This window comes from Galendromus occidentalis, unplaced genomic scaffold, assembly GCF_000255335.2.
Source record: "Galendromus occidentalis unplaced genomic scaffold, Mocc_1.1 scf7180000077185, whole genome shotgun sequence".
In the NCBI taxonomy this organism is placed as follows: domain Eukaryota; kingdom Metazoa; phylum Arthropoda; class Arachnida; order Mesostigmata; family Phytoseiidae; genus Galendromus; species Galendromus occidentalis.
Genome location: NW_003805173.1, coordinates 793,299 through 804,030, shown reverse-complemented (window position 1 = coordinate 804,030; position 10,732 = coordinate 793,299). Strand labels below are relative to the sequence as shown.

The 10,732-nt window shown below is 51.0% G+C and overlaps 1 long non-coding RNA gene across 1 annotated transcript; it reads left to right on the top strand.

Moving 5' to 3' along the window:
- The first annotated feature begins 1,260 nt into the window (after positions 1-1,260).
- LOC100906636 (uncharacterized) lies at positions 1,261-10,634 on the top strand. Its single transcript, XR_145398.2, has 4 exons — positions 1,261-1,450; positions 8,150-8,204; positions 10,138-10,327; positions 10,418-10,634. It is a non-coding gene; the product is annotated as an uncharacterized LOC100906636 (long non-coding RNA).
- The last annotated feature ends 98 nt before the right edge of the window (positions 10,635-10,732 follow it).

The following is a 10,732-nucleotide window of genomic DNA, read 5'->3' as shown; positions in this document are numbered from 1 at the left end:
GGTACTGGAGCTGACGATGCCCGCAGGGAAGTAAACGAATGAAACGACATTTCAACATCGATCGACGAGCCAAGTCAAAACGATTCTTCTGTAGGTGAAGTTGAGCTGACACGATGTTTCACATACACTCAATTATGGGAGTGTGCCACAATTCAGTTCCGTCGCATGTTTTCCGATAATGAATTTGGACACAAATGCGATGTTTGCGATCGCATCTGGTTTGTACGGGATTTGAAGCCGATCACCTCTCAGATGGCAGATTATTTGGCACCATATTTCCCGTCAGTTTCAGACTCTGCCACAATCGCTACAAGATTTGTAGGAATAAGAAATTACCCAATCTCAGTAGAATCAATGGATATACATGTCCACCGAAGCCCACAGACTTGCCCAAATTAGATTCTGTGTGCGAGAGAATAATTTCACCGCGACTTCCATATATGCAAATCCGTAGACTACGACACGAGGGGTCTTATGGCATAATTGGACAGGTGATCAATGTTCCGGTGGATGTAGACACTATGGTTCACTGCTTACCAAGATCTCTGGATGACGACTATGCGTTCAATGTCAATTTAAGGAAAAACATTGTCCACAAGTCATCCTACATCTGCGGTTTCATTAAAAAGTCCACAATTCACGCATGGCTACGGTACTTAGTCGAACAACCACTCTACAGATATTACAACATAAAGATTGATTGGTCGGTCTTCAAAAGCTCAGAGCCGATAGGCGAACCTCTAGATCCATTCGAGGATGTCATTGAAAGCTTAGACGCGAGTACCGCTCCCGACTCTGAGTTGATTCATTCATCTACTTGAGACAAGACTGACCTCCAAGCCAGAATGGAATTTCAATATAACCTTCAAGCATTTTTATCTTGATTGGGAATGAATCATTTCGAGTTCGAAACATTAGTCAGTCGATAGAAGCAGAACAACACCGGATGTATCTGACGTTTTCGCGCCTAACGGTAGTGTCGAAGATGCTACCTGCCACTGGTTTTTTCTTTTTATTGGGGCCGGAGAGCACTGAGACTCCAGACCGGCCGGTAACACCAGACCTTTCGGGTCGGGAAGCGTCAGATTTCGAGATTGATCGGGGCGAGAATCGAGGATCGATCAATTTCATCGAAAGAACGATTATTTGTTTCAGATTTCAAGATGATGCGCATATTGTTCTTCGTCGTTTTGATCGGCTATTCAGCACTGGCGTCGGCCCAACGCTTGGGTATCGATACCGGGCTTGGTTACGGCGGCTATGGAGCCGGTCTGGGCTCTGCTTACGGATCAACTCACGGACGGCCATACGGTGTCAATGGGAGACAGTACGGCTCTCTCGGGAGACCGCAAGGTGTCTATGGGAGACCGTCTGGCACCTACGGAAGGCCACGAAATGTCTATGGGAGGCCATCGGAAATCTACGGAAGACCAGACAGGGACTACGCGAGGTGAGTGCCCGGTGAAAATGAAATCTTTTCCCAAACCCGTAGTCCAGACCGCAAGTGGGAATTATAGCGGAAATTCTTTGAATCACTTCAGCTCTGGTGCCGGCTACGGTAGCTATAGACTACCGAGGTATCCCTATTACCCGCGCCTATAGAAAGCCTTGTGGATCATGAAGTTTCCAGACGCCATGGAGTTCAGCGAAGGTCAACATCAATGGCCCCACGCCGGCACCCCCCTGGTCTCCTCCGCACACGATCTCATTTAATTCTTGTTCCAATTGATCAAACACCTATTCATGAACTCCCCATGATGTCCTTCCCACAGAGAGTTTTGTGTCTGATCAATCCTATACAATTTAATAAACATGCCCTGGAAATATCCCCCATCGAGTCTATTTGAAGCGTGTCCTAGATTGGTTTCCATCCAATATATGCCCTGATGCGGATATCGCGTCGAGGCCGACGAATCAGGAAATGGATCATCTCGATTTTTGTCAGAAGCCTAAAACGATCTTCGAGTCGCCACCCATCGGAAAGTTCGATCAATAGGGCAAAAAATCCTATAGCATCGACGGCGGATATGAATGAGCTGGCAGCCCGTATTTCGCATGAAAAAGCTGGCATATACATGACGGCAAATCCCGCTCTCGAGTATGTTCGGAAAGCGCGCTGCAGGATTTAATTACGAGAATAAATTGTTCGAGGGAAGAAGACCGATCTCGGTAGCCGTCCTTCATTGTTCGGAACGGATCATTTTCTTCAGCAGGGAATCCTGCGGCAAACTATCAATCGACTTACAAACCATTCGATTTACGAATCGTCTATAAGACCTCCTTCTGTACTCAACCCGGGGCCCGTGATCGTGGAGAGCAAAAAGGCTTATCCTCGATTTGCCGTCTAGGCATCGACAAACTGAAGGCTCGCGCATTCCCATGTACTCAGTGAGTAGGAGACCGTCCGAGGGGGGAAGGAATCTCTCGGTTCTGAGCAGAAGTGAATCTACCTCGGGGCCCCAGCTCTTTCCCCCACCCTCCCCTAAGGACTTCCGGTCGTAATGCAGAACTTCAAAAGCGGGTCGCCCTATCGAACTGGGCCCGAGGGTACTCAAATCGAGAATGAAATCGTCGTTATCGGAAATGTAGCATTTCAATGCCCTGGTTTCGGCTTTCGAAAGATTCCGGATGATTCACTTCTTGACTCTTATACCTCAGGCGCCAAATCAAACTCGAGCAGCGAAAACTCTGGAGAAAACTCAACTGTCAAGATCCACATGAGACTCATGAAGTGCTGTCTCCATTGGCTGGATCCGTGACGCCCAGCCCCTGTGGCGATATTCTCCTACTCTTCGAGAGCCGTCGATTTCTTCGAGGATCCGTGGTTCCGCCAATCTGGGGCGGAGCTTGTATTATCAGCGGAATCAGACACTCGAGCGACGAAGATACCCGGAGCTAGGAACTCACGGATGAAGCTGCTCCTGATGGTATCCGTGGTTTGCTCTTCGGAAGGAGCTGTCGCCTGACCCTCCATGGACTCGCTCGTGAGTCTGGTGGCGGAAGCGATCGTGAGTCTATTGGCGGAAGCGATCGTGAGTCTGTTGGCGGAAGCGATCGTGAGTCTGTTGGCGGAAGCGATCGTGAGTCTGTTGGCGGAAGCGATCGTGAGATCTTCGGCAGATGCAGTCGTATCTTCCCCCACGGACTCACTCGTGTAGTCCTGCGTGGATTCACTCCCGGTATACTGCGTAGATTCACTCGCAGGCTCCTGCGTAGGTGCTCCCTTGACTTCCTCGGAGGCTTCACTCGCGTCATCCTGCGTAGATTCACTCGAAAGCTCCCGCATAGGCTCTTCGGTGTGCTCATCGAAACGGTCATTCGTTGGTCCCTCATCCGGACTGTCTGTGTCTTCCCCTATGATACCAATCGGACCTCTCTGAGGAGGGTCGTCGGTATGGCTCCTAGCGGCACCACGATCTTATGCCTGTACGTAATCGGAGCTTCCATTCTCGATCGAATCGTCGTGTACCTCTCGACGGAAGCACGGTTGGGATCGATGATGAAGACGATGGCTCGACTTTCTACAAGGAAAGTCCGAAAGTCCGGACTCCCTGTCCGGTATCTTTCCAGCCTGAATACTCTACTGGGAGATTCTGCGTCCGTAGATCGTCCACCATGATTGGCTTCCAGAGGAAGAGAATGATTATGGCAGTCCGGCGACAGAATGAGAGATTCCAACTTCAGATCTCGATGCGGAAGCCTCCTACCCATGTCAACCTCATCCTATCCATCAGCACTCTGCGTAATGTGTAAGCATGTATGCGACCGGTTCTCTCCAGAGGCTACAATCAGCTCACTTCCAGCGAACCGCGTATCTATTCCGGTTGCGGGCAACTCGGAGCTCGGATCTTGAACTGGTGATGTGAAGTTCATGATTCATACAGACAATGCGATCACAATCCGATACCATTTGGAAACCGGTGCCGTCCATCTGTGTTCCCCAGACGGGGGTCCATCTGAAAACCACGAATTAATAGCAGCTGGATCTCCCGGGCCGATGATGCCACATTCCGGGCATACATGGAGGAGGCATGACATCGATTCCGGGCATACATGGAGAAGGCATGACATCGATTCCGGGATAGATATCTTAGAAATCGAGCGGGACCCAGGCTTGGGATTCAGATCTTGAGGGAAGCTTCACACTAGGGATGTACGGCGCTCGGATGAACGAGGGAAGCACTCACGAGCAGCGAGCGTGCTCGCCGCGTGGAAAACATGGAGCAATGATAGCCTCCATCTTGACCGAGAGCTAGCGTGGCGCCGGATTTGCGAGAACAAATGAGGTTGTCGGTCTAGGCTGTGAGAAATTCGTCCCGATGCGCGAGGATTAACTTGTAACGTTCAGTTATTGAGCGATTAATTCGCGTATCGGGCGTTCAGTAAATAATGAAATTCATGGGATTCCAATTCGGAGGATCATCCGGCGTGATAAAGCGCCATTAACGGCCATAACTGACGCACCCATGCTCACAGCTCCGAGTCACCTTGAACCAAGGCAGCGACTGGCCGCCTGATCGATCCTGGGTACACCTGGAGAACGAACATCGGCACCACGAGCATTCTTTGGAGTAATGAAGGGATCAGGTTAGGCTCATGAGTTGAACATCTAAATCAAGGTGGAAAAACTTGCGGATTATGCTTCCGAATATTATGTAGGTCCGCTCAGAGTTATTTATCGCTGTAGCATGTCATCGCGACTCTCAGTTCTGGCTGAAGGCTATCAACGCCGAGCCCCGACTTCGGAGCCGAATCCCACGCGCACATCCCACAATTATCATGGCGTGATGAGAAACAAGTCTTGTATTGCTACTAGGAGAAGAGCGATCGAGGACGTCCACGCGGGCGAGCTGTCGAAGCACCGATTGTTCCGATTTTTCTTTGCCTTCGAGTCCTCGCAGAACACGAGCGCATGTATGTAGTGATAGTATCCATTAATGAGATGCACCCGGGTTGGAGCGCACGAATGAGGATGCAAGATCTACAGCAGTCGCCAGCGAATTTGATGAGCGCGCGATATGGAGTCCCGATGCTGAGAGCTCTGATCGTCGGAGCGAGGATCAAGGTGACAGGTATGCCCGGTGATCGCGGAAAGGTGAGCTCTGTATGTATCACTCACGCTCCTAGGAATACAATCTGCGAATAAAATGACGGGGAGAGCTCATTCGACAAGACCTCTTAACGGGACCTCATCGCTACATGACTAGTTGTCTCCGTTCGTCACGCCCCTTATTTCTGAAGCTTTTCCATCGCTCACTGCGAATCGAAGCAATCAACCTTTCGATATTCATGGATGAGGAGAAGAGTATGAAAGAGGTACCGCTGCGGGTCCGGATCAGAGTTTTCTCTTCTCCCCCCCGCGACGCTCGTCGTGAAAACGTTTCCATCGGTTCTAAGCTCAAGCCTGATTGTTTCGAGCGCCTTGACCCGGAAACCGTAGGAGCCAGCCAGACGTGTCTGACGTGAACATCTGATAATTCTTTTTCGGGAAGTCATACCGTTCAGCGATCATTGCGGCTTATCATCAGTTTCTCGAGAAAAGAAAGTCGATAGTGGACATTCCGTTCGCCGAAATCTCGGGGCGACTAAAATAACCTTCACTGCTTCTTTTTTTCCGAAGCGTCAAGCGGAGTGGTGTGCGTGAGTTGAAGCATGGAAGACCAGAGCACCATCATTCGCGAGGAATTGCAGCGCTTGCCAATGGACTCGGATAATCATAGTTATGTTAGGAACATTTCTTTGAGCTCATCGATGGAGACAGCAGCTCTATCTCATCGAACACTCTGCCATTTGAAGGAACTCGCTAATATTCGGAATCAATGCCCTGAAGACGAGCGTGACCGGGACTTTCCGATCAGGGCAAGGGGGAGCAACTATTGAACGGAGGTAAAATCCAAGCTCAGTAGATACGCCCAGAGAAATGCTTCCCATGGATGATCGAGGTCGGGTTCGCCGCCGAGTAAGCGAGCGCGCCGCGGATCAATCCGCGTCGATCCGATCGCGGGATGACCGTGGAAACCTTCCCGCGTGTCGATTCTCCCGCTCTACCCAGATAAGGGATTGATGGAAACAGTGGAAACCTATTCTTCTTATTTGAAGCATTCTACTACCTCTGGGAGATTGATCCATCTGCCCCGATAGTGAGAAGCAGCCATGCAGGCATGGGAGATCTCCTTCTCTGGTATGCTCAATCCTCCCCAGCCGTTCTGGGCTCCTCTATCTTTCACCTGTCTCTCCTAGGGCTCCCGGGAATCGAATCAGCCGAGCGCTCTTTATTCTTCCATATGGCAAGCTTCCATGGCTGCTCTCTCGCAACACCGTGATCTTTAGAACTGTGAGTCTGCCGAGTTGCTCACCTAAAAGAGCATTGAGTTCCTATTGATACCTGATTGAAAATCATGCGTCGGTTATTTGAGCTAATTAGCTCAAGCTACTCGCGGCCATATGTGAGCGAACACTGAGCGGGGATGGATATCGGATGTTGCGATGAGGGAGGCTGGAAACAACAGCCGGACGGCGGATAGTTCTGACCGATCGAGACCAAATTAATCGACTTCCCGGAGACGGCCGCTCATCGCCCATCTCGAAGCTTCAGATAGAATCTTCAGCTCTCGAGCCTAGAAAGCCTAGCGTTCTCTGGATTCGGGTTGGTCCGGTCGATCGGACGACCGCCGGGAAATACTCATTATTTGTCTGTCACTTGCCGAATGCAAGCGGAAACATAATCATGCCGAGGCCAGGATGGCGCCGTGGCACGCCTTCAAATCAAGGTCAAAGGTATTCATGAACACATTTCTAGCTTCGCGCACGCAGCAACAGAGACTCCTCGAGCGAGATACGAGAGCACAGGGAATCTCATAAACTCATTTCCGGTCGAGAAACAGTGCGGTGAATCAACTCATCGCTGGGAGCGCCGATCCCGGAGACGGTTCCATGTATCACGCCAGTGCTTAGAATCGATAGAGTCGAGCAAGTAACAAGAGGCGAGCAAAGTCATTCAATCGGAGGAGGGAAGATCAAAAGAGAGGGATGAGGCGCGGACGACATGCGGATCGACAAGAGCGAAAAAGACCGCGAGAAGAGGCAGTGGAATGATCTGATCTTATCGACGGTGAGATTTTTCAAAGGGTTATGCTCTGAGAACAGTGTACGATGGATAATTGTCGCATTCGATGCATCGGTCTGCGAATGTCGGGAAGTCCGCGTCCGGGCTTCCCCCATCCCCTCTGAACTTCCGCTATTGAAGCTAGCGGTTTGCCCTCGAAGTTTCAATTCAGGTTTCGAGTCCGTCCGTCTTGATTGATCGCGTCGGTGAGAACAGGGACGCTTCCTTTTAATTCGTTTGGCAAACACCGATCGGAAGCGGGTCGATGGGTCTCGGCCATGATTCCTCGGTTGTGTTTGTGAACACTGCAAACCCGGCTCGCAGCCCCTCAGTTCAAGAGCAGCATCGATTCCGATTATCAATCCAAGAAATCAGCGCGGGTCTCCGGTTCGCATGGGAGACAGATGCTCATTATTAGCCCGATGAAGAAACGGTGCCAATAATCTGCGCCACGAGACTCGAAATGAATCTCTTCTCCGCAGGGCTCGAGATCGAGATCCGATTAAAGCAATGATTTCGTCAAATAAGAGAAAGAGATCATAGCGAGGTCGACTTTGTTTTCGAGTAAAGGGCGAGCTTCATGAGCTCCGGATGCGTGATCAAATTATGCCTCATCCATTCAAATGATTATTTTGGAAATAAACCAAGGGGGGAAGAGTTCTTCTCAATGCTGATCACCTTATACTGATCGTTGCGCTGTCCGGCAATCGAGAATGCGGTGGATTCGACATTGAGAAATCGATCACGGACGAGAGGCCGCTGAGCGGGGATGTGTTGGGTATTCTTTTCAATTTATTGATTAAGTGCTCTTGTCGTGGAGACATTGTTTGAGGAGATGTAGAAATGCTTACGATCCGGTCGGTCATCACAAGTCTCCGCCAGATCTGCTTGTATCCGATCCCTATGCTTAGATTGGAGGAATTGTACGAGCTCCGGTCGAGCAAAGACTTTGTTTCTTTCTCCCTCTCTGCTTGGTGAAGCATCCTTTGATGCTCTGAGCAGCGGCTTCCGACTCTTTCTTAGAGCGAGGGCGATTTCCGACAGCGTGTGGATCTCCTCGATCGCGTTACACTCTACCGCTGAGGCTCGCAAACTCAAGGTTAGTGATGGGAGACTGGAGAAGTTTCAGCTCAATACGTGCTTCTGCTCGGCCTTGATTACTTAGCTTTCCTGAGGTGTTGCATCGCAAACCGTTTCTACAATCGAATCTAATCAAGTGGAGCAACCTCTTCAGAACTTGAGAGTCTGAAACCCTCGGCTTGACTCTCTCGCGGCTATCGAGAACGATTCGCGCTCCGAGATAGGATTCCAATAGTATCTGAGCAATAGGCAACCAGTGAGATCGAACATCCTCAAGTTCCGTGGCAACGGTGTGGCGTACCGCGTCAACTTCCTCACGTTCTCTGTTGCCGCGGCGCGCGGAGTGCTTTCTCAATCAGCAGTCTCGGCTTGGAAACGTAGCGATGGATCTTGAGCAGGGTGATCGGGAGGCCTCCCCTTCGCAAGTCCCTGCTCTCTATTCCCACCGTCGAAGACTCCCTAGACCCTAGACCTTCGCGGAGAATCATAGCTCGGAGGCTCTGCGAGAGTAACTTATCTGACCGGGGTAGCGCACTTCCTGGTCGGCCACCGTACAGTGAGACAAGCGGCTCCAACAAGGGCTATCGGAACGCGCGTGAACCTCAAGTCGCCGCTCTGGCTTCGCCTCTTCTCGATTCGTGGCCGCAAGAGTTGGTTTGAGTCCGAACAGCTCGAGGGCTTGTTCGACGTTCCGAGAAGAGATTGTTTCATTTTGAGATGATTTCAATTCGGACTCTTCTGATGCTGCTCCCATGAGTCGAGAAGACCAAGAGTGGTGAAAGGACCAGTGGATGGGATCTCTAAGAAGAGCTAATTCAAAAAGCGCCGCGGAGAGCGTCCGCGCCTCCCGAGCCGGCTCTGGACCTGTGTCCGCCTCTCCCTGAATAGCCCAGCGAGTTATTCTTCCGGAAACCCCTCGAGAACTTCCGTCTTTCCAGCCGATCCGACTGGGAATGGCCGTGAGAGAACCTAGTGAGAACAGGAGCTAGATTTCGGACTCCAGGACTCCGATTCGCGGAGCGACATCTTCCCTGCTGAAATACACGATTTCTCAGAGATCTCTTCGGTACTCCATGGAGTTTGTCCATGGGACCTGAGGCTTAGTCACCTCAGCTTTCTCTGAACCTGCTTGACAGGTTCAGAAAGGACCGCGCGTTCTTCTGCCGGCTTTCTCGCTCGCTTGCCCCACGCGGCTCGCTCGCTCGTTCGCACGCACTATTCTCGCTGCGGGAGAAATCGTTGGCAGAGCGAGGGCCGTATCGCTTGAGAATCTGAATTCGGAGAAGAAATTGGAGAAACGGTTTTTGAGCGAATCTAACCGATCCTGTCCGCAGTCGAGATGATCACGTATCAAATCTCCATTGTTCTCGGTCTCGCCTGCGGTAGTCTTTCAATCGGCTACCAGCAGAGGCGACGCGAGTTCATTGTGATCTATCCACAACCCGCACGGCTACCGGGCCCTCGTTACCGAAGCGGCGATGACCACGAATTCTTCCGGAGAAATTCGATGCGCAAAGTTCCCCGGGAAGCGTTCCGACGGTACCCACGACGTCTTGAGCACACTGAAGCGACTCTGTACGAAATTTTCCACCTGCAGCGACGATAGCTTGGGTTTCTCGGAACGAGCCTTCGCGAATCGACCCATCAGTCATTCGAGATCAATGGATTGTAGGATCGCGGTCCAGATGGGGCGATACGCTTTTGTGACAAGAATGAATCATCGATGAAGCCTGCCTGGGACGAGGCTCGACCGTCCACGGCTCCTCCGTGGTTGGCGGCGAACGAAACATCATGTTCCGGGCCTTAAATTGTTATTGGGACTCGACATATATTTCGGCTACGGTCGTAGGGGGGGGGGGGGGGGTTAAGGGCAATTGTCCGAGACGAAGAACGCAAAGCAGAGGAGCCTGGATCAATGGTAGGAGGTATTCTACGAAGCGTTCTCCTTCCAGATCTCAAGATGATGCGCATTCTCTTCTTCGTCATCATGATCAGCACTTTTGCGCTGGCCACCACACAACTATTCGGCATCAATATCGGAAGTGGCTATGGTGGCTACGGAACCGGTTACGGGTCGTATTACGGGAGGCCCTACGGCTACTATGGAAGACCCTACGGCAGGCCGTACGGTTACTATGGAAGGTAGGCGCCAGGGATCGACAGGTCTCTCCCAGTACCAATCTATCGCACGCTCATTGAGGTCAAATAACAAAATCCTTCAAAACTTTCTAGCTATGTAGTCCCGAGGTATCCCTACTACCCGAACTGGTAGGAGGCCGCGCGACGAAGTTACCGGGCGCTGAGTCCAACAGTGGTATCTCCGATCCAGCTCAAACACTTCACACTACACCGATTTTCTCTCCACGCGATCTTTTTCTGGTCCCATATCACCAATCAAGAATTGATCTCTTCTGAAGTATTCGTTTTGCTCGTCCTATCCTTCCCAGGATAATAAAGGGAATCTTGCTTAGCCACAATCGGGAATTCATTGTATTTCTTGAGTCGTTTTGATTTGCAGCGTGTGCAGGATCAGTCTTGATCAGAGGC